General features: G+C 35.3%; 1 protein-coding gene across 1 annotated transcript in view; it reads left to right on the top strand.

The window, feature by feature from the left end:
- Nucleotides 1–15240: 15240 nt before the first annotated feature.
- The window catches only part of LOC125057730 (thrombospondin type-1 domain-containing protein 7A-like), a 103635-nt gene continuing 96249 nt past the window's right edge, over nt 15241–22626 (top strand). The window contains exon 1 of the mRNA XM_047661588.1: nt 15241–15384. The gene's annotated coding sequence lies outside the window, so the exon portion shown is untranslated. The remainder of the gene's footprint in view (nt 15385–22626) is intronic.

Here is a 22626-nt window from a genome sequence, read left to right on the forward strand (position 1 = left end):
TGAACTAGGGATAAATAAATAAATAAATCAGTGGCGCTACAACCTCTTTAGGTCTGGGCCTCAGATTTCTGAATCTGTTTCAAGATCATTTTTAAATCTAATAGGTAAGTAGGTGATCAGCCCAGACATGAAATGTTGAAGAGATTTTGTGTTTTTTTCTAAGTAAACTTATCTTCATTGCTATAAATAGTATATTTTTATAGTAAATCATTAGATAAAGCTTCTTATTGATATAATATATTTATGTTTTTCACTCACGTCAACTTTGAGTTTTGGATATAATAGTGCTAACGGAGCTTTCCAAAAGCTCAACTTCGACAAAATCATATGCATCATAATACGCTTTCGACAAAGCGCAGGTGTTAACTCATGAATTTTTTAACAAGAACACACAAAAGCTTCGTCCCTTAGTTTTGTAACTAAAATGACCGGCGGCGTTCCCGCCCGCCCAAAGTACGTACTCAGGGCGGGCGTGAGAACATTGTTATGTTGTTATGACGATATTTTCAATGGGATGCGTATTGATTTTCGGTTTCATTTCACTTGAACATCTCCGTGATACAACATGGGTTTTATTCAAAATACCTTCCTTATTCTCATACATTCTGTAGTTTTTGTGCCAAATAAATATTATTATTAATAATAATAATTCAGTGTCACTACAACTTTAATTGGGCCCGAGACTTCATTTGTTTCTCGAATTTTTTTTTTAATATCATAGAAAAGTAGGTGAGCCTTCTGTGCTTTCAATGTCTTCCATTGTGACATGCCGGTTTCCTAACGATATTGCATTCGTCGTAGAAGCTAGCACTAATTGAGCATATAGAAAGAAAATTCCATTGGTGCACAGCCGTGATTCGAACGCACGATCTCAGGGTTGAGGATCAGTCGTAAGCCACTACGCTAACACTGCTCGGTAAATATTATTATTGTTGTGTATATTTTTCAATAAAATAAAAATTAACTATAGTAATAAGCTAATTAAACAGTTTGAAGCTATTTATTAATAACGTTAAGATATATTGACAGAACAGATACACTTTTCGAACTCACACAGTGGTTACTAAACTAAAAAATAACTGATTTTCGACTGATTTGAGCGCGACCGCCGCTGCGAAAACCGCTGTGCGAGTTCGAAAAGTGAGTTACAGAATCGCAAGGCTGGGCTTACACTTCATTAAAAACGAAATAATATAGATGTAATCTATACATTTCCTGAAAGAAATATAGTATAATAAAGGAATAAATACTCATACTCCGGCCTCAGATACATCTTAATTTGAAAAACGTTTTGTCATTTGTTGCGTTATTCCTTCTACACTCATAGCTTTTCCTTATAAAATGAAGCATTAATTGTCAAGAGAATTCTTTGAACGAAATATTTCCATCATTTTAATAAACGCTGAATATATTGTGCAATAAGTGTTCACCTATTTGCTCTGTCAGTGCCCACAACTGGTGCCCGGGGGAGGCTCACTGCACGTCAAAGAGCTATTCCCGGTAAAATGTTTTTTAAAGGCAATCAGAATTGTGTCACTACTACGAATTCTCACTATAAACAATTGAATATTGAAAATTAAGTGCAACATACAACTCTATTAAAAACGACGTAAAGAACTATTATCTTCTTCTTCTTTTCAGTCCTTTTCAGCGCCACAATAACCAACACACTTATGCGGCTGTTTGATTGAATTTTTTATGGCGGTGATCAACCCTAGAAACGTACCAATCCAATTGTATGTGCCTCGTGACATTGAACTTACAGTTCATATGACACAACACAAAGCCTATACAGCAGTCCTTTAACTTATAATATGTGTTACCATTAGAATTTAATAGTTATATCGAATATTTGCATTATATGATTATTGACGTGACACAATTTTTTCATTTAAAGTTGAAATACTTTATTAAAAGCTAAACATAACAATCAAATATACAGTATGTTATTAAAATCTATAAAATAACCATACAGCAGTACATGCTATTATCATACACGATACTGCTGTGATTGAGAGTAATAGGAACACGACCAATTCATAATATCTAGAAAGAGCGGTGAACCTGTTTCACTTTCGCTGTAGTCATAATAAAATCCATTGATTCAAAATTTGAGTGTAGCACACGACCCCTCATCAATTCACGGTCGATTTCTCCATAGCAAACAACACTGTAATGCCCAATTTTATAATCAAAACATCTCATAATATTTAGATAACAGACCCAGATAAGCGAATCATTCAAATCTACGATTACAGGTTCTGTTCAACCAAGAATAAATATTAAACGTATATTCATTAGCTCATAATCCTCCTATAACATACCCAAATCTCCCGTGATAGAAACAAACAGTGACACGCTAGCTAATTAATAACTATAATAGGTAATATCGAATTAAGTGTGGCGGTGAGACGTTGTATGATCTTAGACCATATTCAGTTATAAAAAAGACCAGTTTAAATATAATCTGGTATCTATAAAGAGTGAATTTGTTCGAGTTCAAATAGTAATCAAACAAAATGCAATAGCGCAGTATGCATCCAATTTCGCTGGCTGTGAAAGGATCTTGGAAAACCAGACAAAAAGTAATCGCAGTGCATGAAGCAAGGAAACTCGATAGCCCCGGCATTTGATTAACAGCAAATCGTTTGTTCCTTTACTAAATCGATTTTGTTCTAATACTTTAATTCCTACTTGCATTTTGTATAGCTTAAACAGTTATAGCCACGAGAGGAACAGAAAAGCGTAGGTAAAATCGAAAGAAGGCGAAAATTGACTTTGTAATTGCACTTTCGAGTATAAATCTTTCTCTAAAATCATTTAGTATATAATTAAAAATAATACGCATGAGCATTGATAATAAAAAGCAGTAACAATATAATCTTTTTTATAGCTCCAGATTTTTGTATCTGCCTTGCGATTCTGTAACTCACTTTTCGAACTTTCACATGGGTTTTCGTAGCGGCGGTCGCGCTTTTAATAATGAATTGCAAAATATATTACAAAACTCGAAGACGGCTCGACCAATTGGAGCAGTATTTTATTTTATTTATTCTTTGAACTCTGAGGAAGATTTCTACGAAGAGCAACATATAAAAAAAATAGTTTTATATAGGTATTTTTATTCCGGAAAAATGTCTATGGGTACCATAGCGATATGTTCCATAGGTTGGTATGTAGAGTATACTTTCAGCGTCTACCCGAACTAAATTCACAAAATGAAACTAAACTATAAGTAAGTAAGTAAGTAACTATGAGTAAGTAACCACTAAGCACACGATGTCAGCCAGTGGTTTTACATGTAATATTCTGTTAAGAGAATCCTACAAACAATTGGGAAGGTGTTTGAACATTCAACACAACGTAAGGCGTTGTAAATTTTTAACGAGGCAAGTGTGAGAGCGCACTCAAGAGAGCACCTGTGCAACCTGATCGATACGTGAAGTCTTCGTGCCCTTATTCATTTTACGAACTATTGTTCCATCTGAAGGTGCAATTAAAGTTTTTGCGGTGCAAATAAATAACATCATTTGTTTGGCCCGTGAATGCGTTGTTGTATTGTTTATTTTCGATTTTGTATAAAAAGATTTTAATTACATAATTGTTGGTACATTTGGAGCGCTCGATTCTTCAATTGAAACTAAAATACAAAGTAAAAAACGAAGCCGTAAAAAATAAAAGACGTAACATATACAAAAAAGATGAAGAAATGGGCCGGTCACATTTTCCGCATTTGTGATGGCAGATGTGTCAAAAAGATCCTTACTAATGGCCCAGTGGAAAGAAAAGTGAGAGGATACCCACCAAAAACTTGGTAAAATGAAATAAAAGGGATAGCGGGGAAAAATTTAAAAATGGTCGCAAGAAATAGTAACAAGTAGAAGAAAGTTTCATGAACGTTTTTAAATCTAATAGGCAAGTAGGTGATCAGCCTCCCGTGCCTGACACACGCTGTTGACTTTTTGGGTCTATGACATATCGGTTTACTCACGATGTTTTCCTTCACCGTTCGAGCAAATGTTAAATGCGCACATAGAAAGAAAGTTCATTGGTGCACAGCCGGGGATCGAACCTACGACCTCTCATACCTGAGAGTCTCACGCTGAAGCCACTAGGCCAACACTGCTCTACTCGAATAAAGGCTATTTTTTATTTTTTTTTATTGTTGGTTCCTTCCTGCTGATCTCGAAAACTGTAAAGCATTCGGACTTCGAGTAAATAATGTAATAAAAAGCGATTCAATCCGTTAAGACTACAATTCACATTAAACATTTTAGAACGATACCGTTGGAAGTAAATCTTTATTGTAAATAATAATATATACCGATGTAGCCGAGGCGGGGCGTATCTCGCGAGACGCGTATGTTTTTAATTTATGTATCTTTGTATTGAAAACGTGAGATATGGAAAAAGTCCCTGGACACAATGGCAATAGAGAGTATTAATTTAAAAAAGTCAATCTTTAAAATTTCAACTTTAACAATAACATAAAACATATTAACATTGAAATAAAAATAGCGTTTATTCAAACACTAGTTTTAAGTTACATTAAGTTGCATTTCTTGATATATTAAATAGTTAAAAAACCTTTACCTCTGAAGGATGCCTCCACCAAATTTACCACTAGTCTATCTTCGCTACTCTTTTTAATTCTTTCCCCGAGTTATGTAATGTAATTTCGGCGTCGGGACGTGACGACCCCATCGCCCACTGGTGAAATAACCTGTGACAGAGGTTATTTCATCAGCGCAATCAGTCAACCCCTTCCTAGTGGGAGTGCCATGCTGTTGCCTTCGGGCTTCAGCCAAATGGGCAGGCACGACCGGGGCAGTACCACTGTCTCTCAGAAAACCGGCGTGAAGTGATGCAATAAGTTTGCCTTATTGTACTCGCGTTTCGTGCGGTGAGAGAGACTCCCGGAGCCCATTTCCCCCCCCCCCCCCCTCTACAAGAAATATGAAGGTGCAGAAAAAAAGACAGAATCTACCCCAGGGGGGTACCACACGCGCTCGCGGTGGAGAATCCCCCTCTGGGCGTCCAACACCGGGACACTCTGCGCCCGGTGGTGGACGCACAGGCTGCCCTTCGTATTCTGGGGGGGGCAATTCTGCGCTCGGAAAAAATAACATAATTCGTTCTCGGGGCAAACGGAGCAAACCTACAAAGGCACCCCCGTCCACACTCGCCGTGGACTTCACAAATGTTAGGGGGCTCAATACCAATATCAACGCAGTCCACTACCATTTAGAGACTGCGAAGCCGGCCTTGCTCTTTCTTACCGAGACTCAGATTTCCTCCCCGGCTGATACTTCCTACCTCTCCTACCCGGGGTACAAATTGGAACATTCATTTGTGCCGCGGGCGGGAGTTTGCGTGTACGTCAGAGAGGATATCTGTTCTCGTCGCCTCGGGACGCTTGAAGGAAGGGACCTATCTAACCTCTGGCTGCGCGTAGACTGCGATGACCATCCGCGATTCTACGCATGCCTGTATAGGTCCCATAGCGGAAATATCGAAACTGACCGACTCATTGAGCACATCCAAATGGCTACAGATTCCCTGCTCGAAAGGGTTCCTACCGCTGAAATCGTGATACTTGGCGATTTTAACGCCCACCATGCCGATTGGCTCGGCTCTGAAACTACCGATCACGCGGGAAGATCCTTTCACGACTTTGCTTTAGCCTACGACCTGACACAAATGGTCCCTGCGATTACGCGAATACCAGATGTGGATGGTCATAAACCCTCTTTGTTGGACCTTCTGCTGTCTTCACATCCGGAGAACTATCAAGTCTCTGTTGACCCGCCATTGGGTTCATCAGATCATTGTGTGGTCCGGAGTACTGTGCCATCTACGCGCCCTTCACGGCCCCGCTTTATGGGTTGTCGCCGTATTTGGCACTATAAGTCAGCAGATTGGGACGGGATGCGGTCTTTCTTTGCGTCCTACCCTTGGGGGCCTATGTGCTTTTCGCCGGAAGCTCCAGATTCCGTCGCCGCCTCTGTCGCCGAAGTGGTTCTGCAGGGCATGGAACTCTTTATTCCATTTTCTGCGGTGCCGATCGGTGGCAAGTCTCAGCCCTGGTTTAAACGTTCTTGCAAGGCGGCCTCGCGTCGAAAGCGAGAATGCTTTAAGGCATGGGCGGAAGCGGCGAAATCTCGTGATGCCAATACCAGCGAACTTAAAACAGCATATAACTCAGCCTCCAGGTCCTTCAAACGAGAAATCACTAAGGCAAAGTCAGAGCACATTGCCAGATTTGGCGAGAGATTGGCCCAACTCCCTTCAGGGACTCGAGCCTTCTGGTCTCTCGCCAAAGCTGTCCAGGGGAATTTTTGTCAGCCCTCCATTCCGCCACTGCACAGGGAGGATGACTCTCTGGCCCACACTGCGAAGGAGAAGGCCGACCTTTTGGGCTGTCTCTTCGCGTCCAACTCGACTTTGGATGACCGAGGGAGATCACCACCGACCATTTCGCGGTGTGATTCCTCGATGCCGGAAATCACATTCCGGCAACGTGCTGTCCGCAAAGCACTATCTTCCTTGGACATTCATAAGTCGAGCGGGCCGGATGGTATCCCCCCAATTGTGCTGCGTACTTGTGCTCCTGAGTTGGCTCCGGTCTTAACGCGCCTTTTCCGGTACCTGTACTCGCTCGGCACTGTCCCGAAGTGCTGGAAGACCGCTTCGATACATCCGATCCCAAAAAAAGGCGATCGCTCTGATCCGTCCAACTATCGCCCAATAGCTATAACCTCCTTGTTCTCCAAAATAATGGAAACCATTATTAATTGCCAGCTCTTGAGTTATCTAGAAGGTCACCAGTTGATTAGCGATTCTCAGTACGGCTTTCGTCGTGGTCGCTCAGCTGGTGACCTCCTTGTATACCTTACCCATAGGTGGGCGGAAGCAATTGAGTCCAAGGGGGAGGCGTTGGCGGTAAGTTTGGACATAGCGAAAGCCTTCGATCGGGTGTGGCACAGAGCACTGCTCTCGAAGCTTCCAGCCTATGGGCTTCCCGAGAAATTATGCGATTGGATCTCCAGCTTTCTGGCCGATCGGAGCATCAAGGTCGTCATCGACGGAGCATGTTCCGACCTTAAACCCGTGAACGCTGGGGTCCCACAAGGCTGTGTTCTATCCCCGACCCTATTTCTTCTGCATATCAATGATATGTTGCAACTTAGCAACATTCACTGCTATGCGGATGACAGCACTGGGGATATTCTTTACACTGGCCGGGCAGGTATTTCTCGGGCAGTTGTTGATGAGTACCGGAACAAACTTGTGTCTGAAGTCGAAACTCTACTACGTGGAGTCTCAGACTGGGGCAGACAAAACCTAGTCCAATTTAACCCCAAGAAGACACAAGTTTGCGCGTTTTCCGCTAAAAAAACACCCTTTGTCGCTACTCCTCTTTTCGAAAACACTCTTCTTAAAGCCACAGCCAGCATTGGAATACTTGGCGTTGACATATCGAACGACGTTCAGTTTCGCGGTCACTTGGAGGGAAAGGCTAAATTAGCCTCCAAAAAGCTTGGTGTGCTCAGCAAGGCGAGGCGGTACTTCACTCCGGGCCACCGCATGCAACTATATAAAGCGCAAATTCGGCCCCACATGGAGTACTGCTCTCACCTCTGGGCGGGGGCTCCCCAGTACCAGCTCCTTCCACTTGACCGTATACAACGCAGAGCGGTTCGAATTGTCGACGACCAATCCCTCTCCAAGCGGCTTGATCCTTTGGCGTTGCGTAGAGATGTGGGGTCACTCTGCATCTTCTACCGCATTTACCATGGAGAGTGTTCAGAGGAGTTGTTCGGATTAATACCTGCAGCTGAATTTCATCATCGGACGTCGAGACAGAATACGAAATTCCACCCGTATCACCTCGACGTCCGCCGTTCCACAACTGAGCGTTTTTCAAGGCAGTTTTTGCCGCGCACAACCACTATGTGGAACCAGCTGCCCACTGAAGTATTTCCGAACCAATTCGACTTAGGGTCCTTCAAGAAAAGAGCGTACCTATTCTTAAAAGGCCGGCAACGCACTCGCGAGCCCTCTGGCATTGAGAGTGTCCATGGGCGGCGGTATCACTTAACATCAGGTGAGCCTCCTGCCCGTTTGCCCCCCGTTCTATAAAAAAAAAAAAAAAAAAAAAATCCAACATCAGTTTAGTTACATATATATATATATATATATCTTAATATATATAAATTACGTGTCACGTTGTTTGTCCGCTATGGACTCCTAAACTACCGAACCGATATCAATCAAATTTGCACACCTAGGATATAGGACCATAAAAGATAGGATAGCTTACATCTCAATTTATACCCGCAATATTATTTTATTGCAAAATATTTGTTTATTATTTGATAGTCACAATTCTAACAGATGGCGCGGCGCTGTGTTGAAAGTACCAACGTTTCACATAAGCCACAATTTAATGGCATTACCACCAATAAAGCACGGTGTTCACCTACCGTTTCCCTTGAATAGTTTGCTACTATGTAATATAACAATAACCTTAGCCACAGCAACGCGCTTGGCTGGTCTGCTAGTATATATATATATTTTAGTTAAACATTTGTTTTTCCTTTAGTTTTTACCACACTTATAAATTCTATTTTAACATTCTCGTTAAGTCATATATGTCATTTAGATTTATGAACTCTTAGAAAAGCCAAGTTATTTTTTGTTAGCGTCCAAAACCCCTCTACCCCTAATTTTGTGTTAGTAATAATCTCACATTAACGATTAAAGTCAGTTGTTACCCATCTTCAAACAAAGAGTTTTATTTCCGTACAAAAACCGCCACAAATTTTTATTTCATCTTCCTATGTTTCTGTTGGCAGTCTATTTAAATATAAGTCCTTATAATTGTCTCCTTACTAGTGTCTTCATCAGAGAACAATCGATCTTATCTCCAATTATACGCAGAATCCTGCCGCACTTAGGCCAGCGAAGTCTCAACTTCTCGCCTCATCTTGCTTTCATATAAAATTTGTAATATGCGTTATTATATATATAATTATTTAGTCAACTTACATAATTTTAACTAAAGTAATCAAGGAATCAGTCTCTTTTTGTCATAGTGTATCCACATTGTGAGTCGAAACAGTTCTTTATTATACAATACAATTATTGTAATTTTTTTTGGCAGTATTTTTTCCTTAAAGTAAACAAAACAAATTAGTTGTTTTACCATTGATAATGTTCGGTTCGGTATTTAATTAGCAAGTGAGATATATAGATAGATAGAGATATATATATAAAGAGATAGAGACAGCAAAACATTCAAAATTATGTAACCTATACAAATATTTAAAAAGTTTTGTCCAGATAGTGTACTTTTAATGCTGGTAGCATTTCCTAGCTGTTTTGCGATACTTATTAAGTTTTTAACTATAAGCGTTTAAAGATAGGAATTGAATGCAACTTTCCATAGGCGATTATACTAACCTCTTCACTATTTCTTATGGATTCATACGTGATAACCTTGTCAAAGAACTATCAAATATTACAAGACAATAAATTACATGCGACAGCAATTTTTCAGCGAACGCCGTAAGACACCGTTATTGATTGACGGAGCTAATGCGTTCTGATTGGTCCAGAAGTTATTGCCCCGCTTATGTTTAGGGAAACAGGGAAATGGGCGCTATGAATCCGGACAAAATTGCCGAAATATTTCCATAACGAAAGGGCTTTTAGGATAAAACAATTCTACGTTTTTATTTAGGCACGATCATTATGTTGTTTGTGTTTTGATTAATTCAATTGGTGATTTGTTTATTTGGTAGAAAATATTATGGAATAATTCCTTTCATTATTTTGAAATAATTTATAGCTTTATTGTATAATTTATAGCTATCCGGCGTCCCTTGATACTAGTTATAAATAAAATCGCGAAACATTAATACTGTTATAAATTTTTTGTTTATTCACAAATTTATGAGCCTCCGTGATACTAAAAGGAGTATGGGACATTCTTACGTTTCTACATATACGAAATAATGTCAATAACCTATTTATAGCTGTATGATGCCGTATGCCGTATGATTTAAAGCAAATTAGCTGCTGCAGAAGCGGGCTATTCAGAGGATTTGTTGTGTTTCCCAAAGAGAGTCGGTACGGAATAAGTTTGAGGAATTAAATAGTATGACACTATCTGGCCATTTTAAAACAAATGGTGACTTTCACCAGTATAATACTCGAAACAGAATAAATCTAAGCGTATATGGAAACCGTATTCGTTTTTACAACAAACTCCCAAGCGAAATTTAAGAACAATCACTGAATAAATTGTAAGCTCTCGTTAAACGCAAATGAATCAATAAAGCTTTTTTATAAATTTGACAATTATTTAAATGATCCAAATTTCTGGGATTTTTCTTTAAGATCAAACAATTTGAATGACTCAAGCTTGGCGATTAAAAAGAGTGGCGCAGAGTTTCTTGCCAGTTCTTCTTGCCTGCTTTAGTAGTAAATGTAAATTTAGAATAAATTTAACATCTTTTCAGTTGACGTTCATAAGTGTACTTGGTCACCTATTAGTATAAGATCCCGCTATACAACGACCTTCACCGAGATGCTTATTTAATGAAACTTATTTTATATTTAATTTAATATGTCAATAAATATAATCCATATGGGTTGCCTAGCAAATTTCAGTCCAGAGTATGTTTAATTAATATTTAAAAAAAAAAGTTTTTTATAATTTGCATGTAGTAAATTTTTTGAACTTTTTTCAATCAATATTTTTAATCAGGGTAGTATTATATATGTATCACTATAACCTTCTTTTATACTAAAGATGTATATGTACTTTAGTGTCACATAAAAAATATACACATAAATAATTAATTGATTAAAAACAACCTAACGTTTGCATATTCTATGGGCTTCATACTTTCGATTGGTATAGAATTTATCTAATAATCATACCGGTGAAATGTTTAAAAAAATATATTTTTTTTAATATTAATTAAAATACTCTGGACTGAAATTTGCTAGGCAACCCATATGGATTATATTTATTGACATATTAAATTAAATATAAAATAAGTTTCATTAAATAAGCATCTCGGTGAAGGTCGTTGTATAGCGGGATCTTAGACCATATATGAATAAATTTATTTTTATTCATATTTGAGTTTGAGTTTGAGCAAAAATTTTATCCTATATAGCGATTGAAGTAAAATTCCTGGTAAATATAAAGTAAAAATGCAACACATGGACCTAATATTCCAGAGTATTACTCAGTTCGCCGGTGAGTTAGATTAATGTACGTATTCGTGAAATATTGCGTTTGCCTTCCCCCAATAACTCTTGTTGTTATCAAAATGCATCTATATTGTTAGATGTATAGTAAACGTTTTAAAGAAATTAGTTGTTTATTAATTAATGTTATATACTTAAATAGTCCCTCGCACTTTAATGTCTATTGAAATGCTCAATTAGTGCTAAGAACCAGTGTCGCCACTTTTACACTTACAATTTAATTTCCGTATCCAAATGGACTTTAAAATTATTTTAATTTCATATTATTCCATTTATAATTATTATTTATTACGACAAAGAAATTTTTTTAGAAAATAAAATCAATCAGTGGCGCTTCAACCATTTAGGTCTGGGCCTCAGATTTTTGTATCTATTTCATGATCAATTGTTAACCTTATAGGTGATCAGCCTTCTCTGCCCGACACAAGCCGTCGACTTTTTAGGTCTAATGGTTTCCTCACGATGTTTTCCTTCACCATTCGAGCGAAAGTTATAGACATACACAGAAAGTTCGTTGGTGCACAGCCGGGGATTGAACCTACGACCTTAGGGATGAGAGTCGCACGCTGAAGCCACTAGGCAACAATTGCAAAGAAAGTTGTATATACCATTTAATTCTACACATGAAAAATTCTATGAAGAATTATTTTTCATCCTGATAGATCTATATAGTCCTAATGGATCCATGTTTACTTATATATTCTGTGGAAAGACCTTAATTAATTAATTTGCCTTCGTTAAATACATTATCTAATTTCCAACCATTTGTTGGAGAATCGGGTTTTAAAACCATTCAAAACAATTTTTATTGTCTGTTTAATATGCTGTAAAAACAATTTATACGCAGTAATTTTGTTGGTCAGATGCCTTATGAAATAAATAACATATTTCATTTAGTAGTATTTATAGCACAGAGTATTGATTTTTTAACACCAAGTGGAGGTTATTTTAATCAGGGTAAGTTTTGTTTGTTTTAAAATTTTACATATTTTTTTAAAATCAAATCTGTTTGTCATCTACATTTAAATTTAAAAAAAAGGTTGCTAAGAATCGAATCGAAAGTCGTGCTTTGCGATTTAGATTCACTGATGTAGTATGGCCTAGGAGGTAGAGCCATTCTTTGTTATGATATAATAGAGTTAAACTTAAATGTATTCGAATAGCCGTGTAAACAAATATTATAAAACTAATATGAAATATTAAACCAAGCAAATAGACAGATTTTAACATCATTACGAAGTCATTTAATGAGTTTCACGGACTGTGAGGGATCGGACTAATCACAAAATGATCTGAATCCTCTCTAGGCAAAACAAAGGTCTGCAAAGGGCGAGCGGTTTCCGGATGGAGCGCGCAGTATCGAATCCCACCCACCCCTCGACCATAGAGTGTGCGAAAACAGATGTGTTTTGTCCAGTCTATATATATAAAAATGAAACCCGTTTTCCGTTGTCACGACATCACATGAAAACGGCTTGACCGATTTGTCTGATTATTTTTTTATAATATACCTTGATGTACGAGGATGGTTCTTGATGAAGAAAAATTAAAAAAAATTGAGTGAAAAAGTCTAAAAACAACACTTTTCTATATTCCCATACAAAATATTTGTAATAATACTTAAAAGTCAATATGAACTTTAATAGCATAGCATAAAGTACAAGTGTTAGTGGAGGGGTTCCGGGAAGGTAAATTTTTATTTTTTGACATAATGTATTTGTTGTCTTATCAATTTTCTTTTTTTTATCTTACTAGCTAGACCGGTGTCCCGAATAGCAGAATAAGTATTTTAAACAAATAAAGAATCGACTGTTAGGCGGTACGATGTTCGCCAGGCCAGCTAGTATCTGATAAACAAATCAAACTAGCTGGTGTGGTCTGGCAGAATGACCAGGGGGCCTACCATGAACTTTCTTAAAACAATCCAGTAGAGATGCAGTTGAGTTTAGGTACCTACAGTCAATAGCATTTTTTCGTACCATGACCGCCTATAAGCTGAAACGTATTTGCATCGCAAGACCGAATGAAAGAACGATAATTTTGTTTGAGGTTTCTATGTAAGTTTTGAAATTTAACTGTCAAACTTTCTTTGACAGATGTTTCTATAATAATAAATAAAATATAAAATTATTTTCAATTATTCATCAATCACAATAATCTATTGTATTAATATATATATATTTATTTAATATGAAACTATTATTTTGATATATTTTAAACAAAGTTTTCTGGTGCTATGATAGTTGACACTTATTATTTTTAAACGTTTCCGTCAAATTTTGATAGCAGCTTTCAATATTTTGGTGTTTACAACATTTCAGCTTTATAAATATAGTTTTACAAATTGTTTAACTTATTAAAAATAAATGCCTATATCGAAGTTAATTCCTGATATAAAACTCTTTGCAAAAGATATTACAAATCAACTTATTACTCGAAAATCATACTAAAAATGATTTCCTTCAAATTGTACAAATTTAGTTTATACGTTAACTAATTCATATAATATAAATAATTATATTTTCTTTACAGCTTAAACCTGACAAACACGTTGAATTGAGAGAATGAAATATATGAATATATGTTTATATCCAATTGAACATTGCCTTTTTCTATCTTGATGGAGTCATCCTAACTAAATAAATACTGATATTATAATATTTACAAATGGTTTATTATTTACACATTATAAATTTGAAAAATACCTATATTTTTTAAACAACAAAAAGCAGAGGATAATCATACAATTCATGAACATAATAAGGAAAAATTTAATTATAATAAATATCTACAACTGATATGGCATTCTTATGTATTATAAAATATGATATATTGGGGAATTATGTTTTTGTGAGACATGCCTAATTAATTTATTGAACATAGTTTGTGCAATTATTTGTAGCTACACTGAAATCTTCAACGAATCAAAGTAGTTTATCTATAGCAAATTATAAACTCGATATGTACGAAGTCGGTAGAAGGGCATTGCCGTCTTGTTAATCATCTCCGTCGATATTTTAATAATTTATTTATAATCACATTTTCTAAACTCAAAAGACCCCAAAATATCCGAAGCATAGACATAGTAAATACATATTGAATTTTATAGGTTGTTAACTATTATTTGGACAATTCGATACAAAAAAGTTGAACAAAAAGTAACTTTTTTAGAATCGATTATTCTGTCATAGTTGGAAGGCGCAACTGTCAAATTTCGGTTCAGCCGAGCGGTCATGGTACGAATTTTCATACAAATTGAACGAACGAAATCTGATAACCGCTAAGGTCACGTGGGAACATAAACTGTCTCGTTTTTTCGATGTCATCGTACGAATTAGAGATGCATCTCAGTTGTAGGTTGTCAATAGGCTCGCAATAAGAGTTCATGGTAGGCCCCCAGTGCTGTGGAACAGTCTGCTCCTCAACATAATGCTGAGCCAGGGCCAATTATAACCACAGCACACACGCATTTTGGTGTCAAAAACGTACCTTCTTCTTTAAAAGAAAAAAAATGGTTTTCTCTTTCTTTTTTTCTTTTTTTTTTTTTTTCTTTGATTATTATTATTTTGTGTGTTTATCTGTGTGTGTTTTCTTAGTAATACATGTTATGTCTATGTCTATAAACGAATAGATCAGTTGAAAGATGACTACCGCATGGACATCCACTGCAGCCGATAAAAGATTGCTGACTTTTTCATAGAAGACGTTTTTCTTGAAAGTTCTGTAATGTTGAGACGATCGAACGAACTGTAAAAAAATAATTTATCCCACGGTCTACGTAACATTTATTAATCAATTTTTTCCAGGTATGAAAGATACGCCGTTAAAAGAATGGAATATACTTATTTATAGACATTGGAAAGCAAGACAACATCAGTTTACACTTGTCGTGTTTTGATCTCTGAAAAGTACAACTGATTTCAGGCTTTTACTCTTTGCCAGAACGACGCAGGGAGCCTTCAGTGGTCAGTGTTCTACGCGTCGCGGAGGCACACACACGTTTACATAAACATAACATAATACATACTATGCTAGTTTAATGTGTTTTGTGTTAACTAGTATGTACGTGGAAGGTTAGGTGACACTACATATTCCCAGGTAAGTAATAATATTTTTGAGCTCAGTTTGTTTCTCCATACAACTCCACAGTAATTAGTTATTTAAATTTTATCTGCGTTGTGTTTAACGGGGAATATATAAATGTACATACATTTTACAATTCTTAAAGAACAATTGTTGGCTTAGGTACACAATGAGCTGTGTGTGATTATTATAATTTTAAATTAAACCACGTAACCGTAATCAACTAATGTGTCACAAATCAGATTTAATTTAATAAAGATTATTTATTATTCTAAGTTAATTTATTGACTTTATACTACCTTTTTGAATAATTTATTAACTTAACGACTTTGTTTTATATATTTAGATAATATGTATTTATTAACGTATTACAAATCGAAATGTTTTCCTAGAGTAAAATGAAGTTTTTACTTATATGTATTTAGATAAGCAACAAGTAGATATGTACACTTGTTACAATAACGATGTAACTCAAGCAAGGCTCTATTTATAAACGGATCGATTGGGTTTGTTATCCCAAGTAGGGTTGAACTTTGTCCTTTACAGATAAACTCTACGTAATAACAAATATTATTGATACTCTTTTACGTTTGTACTGTAAAACTAATAGCACAAAACAATTGAGTAGCGTTATCTAAATATCATATAAATTATTTCTTAGTTACTTTGTGTTATCAATAAATGAATACAATGTCAAATTATTGGCAATATAGAAAGAAAAACACACAATGGAGCTGCAATCTTTTTAGGCCTCAGATTCCTGTGTCTGTTTCATGATCATTTGTCAATTTAATTGGCAAGGTGATAAGCCTCTTATGCCTGACACACGCCGTCGACTTTTTGGATCTAAGGCAAGATGGTTTCCACACATTTTCTTTCACCGTTTCAACAAATAATAAGTCATATATTAACTTCGGCTTTATAATAAATATAGATTAATCACCCATCTCTATAAAGTTATAAACGGAATTCGGAAAGAAGGCGTATTTTTATTAAAGAGTTATCTATATCAATTAAAATAAATTGCAAAACATGTTGCTAAGCGCAAAACTCGAAGACCGATACAAGTTTTTTTTTTATTCCTTGACTTTGATTTTTATGGAGAGAAAATTAGAAAATGAAAAAAAGTTCTTCTTAGGATTCTATTCTGGAAGCTAACAGTCTATGGTAGTATAGCAAAATGTACTATATTGGTTTTTCAATAATATGATTTTACTACTATATTATTGAAAAACGAAACTCGCGGGTGCAGTTAGTTTTAAATAAAAAGGCTTACTACAATCGAGCTTTAAACTTAATTAAAAGTAAAATACAGTATTAGTTTTAATAACATAATAATAAATAATAACAGAAGGTATAATCACTTTATACATTATGGTTTATCTATTTAAAAATTTAATGCAATCTTGTAACTTCTACACAGATTAAAGAATCCCCTTACACAATTTCCTTTAAGAGAAGTGATTTACAAAGACGCTTCATTAAGCACAATGCGATTATGCGCCAATCCAGTTTTTGCTCATTATCCAATTAACCGTGAATTGAGTATAAATCATTTGTTCAAAATAAAACTATTCTTTAATATCGTCGCTGTAGAATGATAATCTTGTATGTCCAAATATTACAGGAAATGAAAAAACAATTTCATTTCGTCAATGTTCGTTAAAATATTATTATGTGTTTGTAAGTTTTAGATGGTAAAAAGACTATTTTATTAATAACATAAATAAGTCCTTACTTCATGATTATAAAAAAATGACATAAGAGTCTAAGAATAAAAAATAAATGTTTATACGAGGTTATTCTACAGTGACGATATGATTCTCATCGTGACTTTTTATGATTAACTAATCGATATTTAAATATTTTTTAGACCCTCCCTTAATGGGGCAAACGCGTCTTTGTGTGTTATATTTATCAGTTATTTTTAGTAACGTAGTGATCAGTCTTTCCTGCTGACTTGTCGTCTACTTTCTGTTTAAGCAAGTGTTCATTTCGTACATAAAAATTACACAGGAACACAGAAAACCCACTCACGATAGCGCGCTTAACCACTAGGAAATACCTATTATCTTTTAATCGCATTATGTTTTAATCCATCAGCTAACTAGGGTTTTAGGTCCATGACCCCATGAGTTTACTTACATTCTGGTGTTTGCTCAGCATAGTCATATAAACATGTTCTATGGAAGCGTGAATAAATATAATTGTAATCTATAATTGCAAACAATTTAAATAATAAAGTAATCAGATTCTATTATTTTCTAAAAGCATATAAGTTAGCTTAAAATACATCGAAACATATAAAACGGTAAAATTTGAACTACAATTTATAATCTTAATTTATTAAATTATATCGCATTGAAAATTTATCACATTAAGATTCTCTTTCAAATATTTATTTCATTTGTTTTTTAAAGAGTTTATACTATTTAGATAATTTAAAGATATTAGTTTCGTTTTAATTACTTAAACGACAACTTAGAACGACGGAACATTAGTTTTTTTAGAAATATATAGAATAATAATTTAGAATTTAGTAATTTTATGATTATTTATTTTATTTTCTAGAATGTTTCCCATACCCCAAGCGATTACTTTTCATGCCAAAAAAACCAGTTTAGTTTATGACCAAATAAATAAAAGATATTGTCATTCAATGTAGCATAATTTGTATACATATTTATTAACGATGTCAATTGTCAAACACAATCGAAGTTTCTTGTCTATTTTTCGCAGTACGCGTTAATTGACGTCCGTAGGTGTTCCTGTATTTCATTCAAGTCGAGCTGAATATTATATCAGAATTTCTACGGCAATGATATTTCAATAATCATTTTAAATAAAGCAATGAACACGTAAATTACTCAATATTATGAAAGCAGTCATTACGAGTTAGACACTTAGCTCCGACTATACAATTACTGTTCGACCGTTTAATAATGTACAGCTATGACTGGTGTGATAATGGTTCGCTATGTATTGGTTGAATAGTTCAATTGATTCAGATCATTAAATGAAATTATAGAATATTATAGGGCTGAAGTGTTTGTTTCAAAGCCTTTTTTTCAATATTTATAAATAAAAGTTTACATTCGATAGCTCATCTATCATCATCTATCTCATCATCTTCAGACATACTATGCAACAAACGGATTAAAATAGATCCATCATTCGGAGTCTGACACCGTGTATTTTTTTTTAATTATCGAAAATGTTAAATATCTCGAAAGACCCACATATTTTTCTGAACCGCCCCGACGTTATATATCCGCAGGTACCTACCTATAGGCAGGATATTATCCATTGATTACGCCCCACCCAGTATGTCGGTCATTCATAATTAAATTCTTTCACTGCTTCTACAATCAATAAGGAGCGTTATTCTACGGCGTAGACACTTCTCTACGACGTAGCTATTGCTTGGCTTACGCAACGTTGCAAGACTAGTGCAATAAGCACTCTTCAGAACTACACTACGTTAAAATATTAGGTAATAATACGTTACGCTTATTAATTAATTGTATATTACAATAGTAAAAAAGTACAACATCAGGCAAGAAACAGAAGAATTATTAGATAAAAATATAGATTTTTTTTTAACAGTGACAAAAAAACAACAACAATGAATAAAACTTATTGTGTTTTTGCTTTGTGTAATTGTGTGAATTACGACTATATCCGGCGCGCTACGATTTAATTTGCATAAAAATTGATGAGTTTTCATAAAAACAGTCCAGTTTCGTAAATACGTTTCGCTTTATCGATGCAATAATTAAAAATATTTTAAATTGCTAAATGATAAATGTACCCACAAAGTTACGTCATTCTTTTTCAGTTCAAAAATAGATATAGGTACCTACTCTAATCTAATTTACAAGAACCTACATTTGAGTGGAAAATTCATGGAAAAGATGCCATAGTACAATCAATACTTAAAGTCCAATAGATATCGTATTAGATTTCTGTATAATTCTAATAATAGAATCCTAAGAAAAGCACCGTAGACTATGTTTACTATGTTTTAAGAATTACAGACTACATGAAGCATTGATCGAATAGAAGAGTTTTGTCTAAAGGTCGATTTACATCAAACGAGCGAATGCTCATTCTATCCCCACTACATCAAATTCTTCTAGTGTAAACAGGCGTAGAGCATTCTTTCGTTGTTCTTAGCGCGTTCGCAAAGATTCTATAGAATATTCTAAGAATGCTCGTTCGCTTGATGTAAACGGCGCAAGAGCGCGCGAACAGTTTCTTAGAGCGTTCTAGCGTGTTCGGACGTGCTCGCGCCACTGAGCGGTCTTTTCAAAGCGTTCTTGTGTTCTAGCGATTGTTTACGTATCTTATCGATTAAATTATGGATTGGTCTCAAGAAAAATGTTTATTAATGATAGAAGCCTACCGCAATTTCAGATGCCTGTGGAATCCGACGTATGAAAACTATAAAAATACAACTTACAAACAAGATGCTTGGCGGGAAATCGCAAAACAACTGGAATGTAATGTTGAAGAGTTAAAAAAAACCCACCAACGTCTCTTCCTTCTTTTATTTTTGAGTTTTCGCGACAAAATAATAAATGCAGCACTTGCAATAATGATATCGCTGTCAGAGTCAGACATAACGAAGCACTACCAATACTAACCACAGAATTGACACGAATGAGCAAAGAACATTCGATCTAGCTTTCGTTTACACTAAAAGATTACGAAAGAATGCTCTTGTTCTAGCTCTAGCTCTATGTTCGTTTGATGTAAATCGATACCTCTAGCTTTCGTTTACACTAAAAGATTACGAAAGAATGCTCTTGTTCTAGCTCAAGCTCTATGTTCGTTTGATGTAAATCGACCTTTATACGAGTAATAATACAAATTACGATACGTACGCTGTCAAAAACTGAAATCATACTGACTTACAAATAAATTACCTTAATAGTAAAGTTTATGCCTTGGATACTTTATAACACTACTGTCCAACGCGCCATAAGGTTTTTAAATAGTAATACTACTAGGTACTAACATATTTTTAATCGATAGAAAATCTTCGGCAAGTAGGTGATCAGCCTCCTGTGCATGACACACGCCGTCGATTTTGGGTCTAAGGCAAGCCGGATTCCTCACGATGTTTTCATTCTCCATCCTTCATAGTTCAAGCGAATGTTGAATGCGCACATAGAAAAAAAAGTCCATTGGTGCACCAGCCGGAGATCGAACGTACGACCTCAGGGATGAGAGTTGCAGGCTGTAGCCACTACTCCAACACTACTGTAGACACATACCAAAATGTAAATCAATTGAAAAATAAATCATTTAGATATAAACGTGTCTCCGATGTTTATTGAAGTGTACTGAAATTACAGCCTCGATGGAGCGGCTCCCTCTACGACTAATTTAGTTACGTGAATGGGTTTGATGTGCTCGTTACTAAGTGTAGGGTAATGTTTCTGTGGAATATGCCGGGTGTATATCGACTGTTATTAATAAATGTTAGCGAGGATGAAGGACAAGTGTAAGAATTTTGAGGAGGCCTTCAGTCCGTCGAAAGTCGTGTACTAATATTAAACATAATTGACTTAATGTAATCCTGATTATGTAGTACTGGAATACAGGAATGTATATATGATATAGATTATTCCGAGAACCAAAATCACTACAAGCTTGATTAAAAATTGTTTTCCTATAAATTAAGAAAATTATGTAAAAAAACAAAAGAACCCTATCGTCGTAGTCCAAAAATCGTAGAAGTAAAAAAATATTTGTTTTAAATGTCTATTCCTATTTCTTTACTTTATATATTTGTATTACTTACTGTACGTTAATGTACATGTCATAATTTATAATAATAATCACTATTATATGAACCTTTTATTAACCGATACCTACAGCTCGTGTCTCGCTGACACGTGACTACTAAAAGTGATGATATGATGATGAATCTGGCTCTGGACATCTAAGCGCAACAAACGCGTTTTATAACTAAAAAGTTTCCTGTTTGCTGTTTCCATACATTCATAGTTGATGTTAGAACAGTAAGCCTTCTTTGAAACTGATTTCAATTAAGTACATTTTAATAGAAGTGACGTATAAAGAAACAACTCTAGTAGTTCATGGAAACCGTCTGTTTAAAGATCACATTAATTTCTTTGACGATCACATAAATACCAAGTACATACTACAAGACAGAGCACAGAGATTTAAATATAAACTAAATGTTATACAATATTATTTAGTGTTACAATTATTATAAAAAGAATAATAATAATCGAAAGAAAAATGATAAATAATTAACTTACTAGCCTTGAGAAAAGCAGTGTATTGTTGTAATATAAAGTGAATAAAATGTATGAAAATTAATACAAACTTAACGGAACAAAGAAATACCACATATATACTAGTGGTTTATATATAACTAAGTCATCAAGCAGTGTGGTTGAGGAACTTACCGCTCATTACGCGCGAATAACCGCCATTTTGTTCTAGGGTTGCAATCATGGTTTGACCTACTACACTATTAATCGCTTTGTTCTACGAGAACCATTATATTAAAAGAAATTCTTTAACAGCAAAGTACTTGCTTAGAATGTGACTTAAAGTAATTAGGGTATATGGCAGTGACATTACTGTATTTAAATATTTTGTTAGTTAAAGGCTGTATTGTATAAAGGGTGAGTGCAAGTGATTAGTAATTGAGGATGATTAGTAGGTGTGTAGTAGTTTCCAATTCTTGTTTAGTGTTTTTCGAACATCGAGAAGCACGCTTGCAATTGGAAGAAGTACTGAAAGAAGTATTAAACGCGGTGCTATCTGAAACCGAAGAAGTTTTGGAAGCTGAAAATGGATTAATAGAAGACCCATTCATGGCGCAAGCTACCAACTCTATAAGGAATTGACTGCTGAAGATACGATGAAATATTACTTTGCTCTTAGGTTGACCGAAGAGTCCTGCTGCCTGTCCAGACGTGTTTTGGCAGGCACGATGCGAGTAAGGGGAACGATAGGCGCACGCGACGTCACTACTCGCAGTTCACTCGCAAAAAAATTGAACACCTCAACTTACTAATCTTAAATAAAATAAATAATATAAATAAAAGACAATTCACACCAATTGACCGAGTCCCATGCTAAGCTGGTGAAGCTTGTGTTATGGGTACTAGGCAACGGATATACATACATATTATAGATAGACATATAAATACATATTTAAACACCCAAGACCTAAGCACAACACCAAATGCTCATCACATCGATGTTCGTCTC

Source organism: Pieris napi, chromosome 17 (genome assembly GCF_905475465.1).
Source record: "Pieris napi chromosome 17, ilPieNapi1.2, whole genome shotgun sequence".
Lineage (NCBI taxonomy): Eukaryota > Metazoa > Arthropoda > Insecta > Lepidoptera > Pieridae > Pieris > Pieris napi.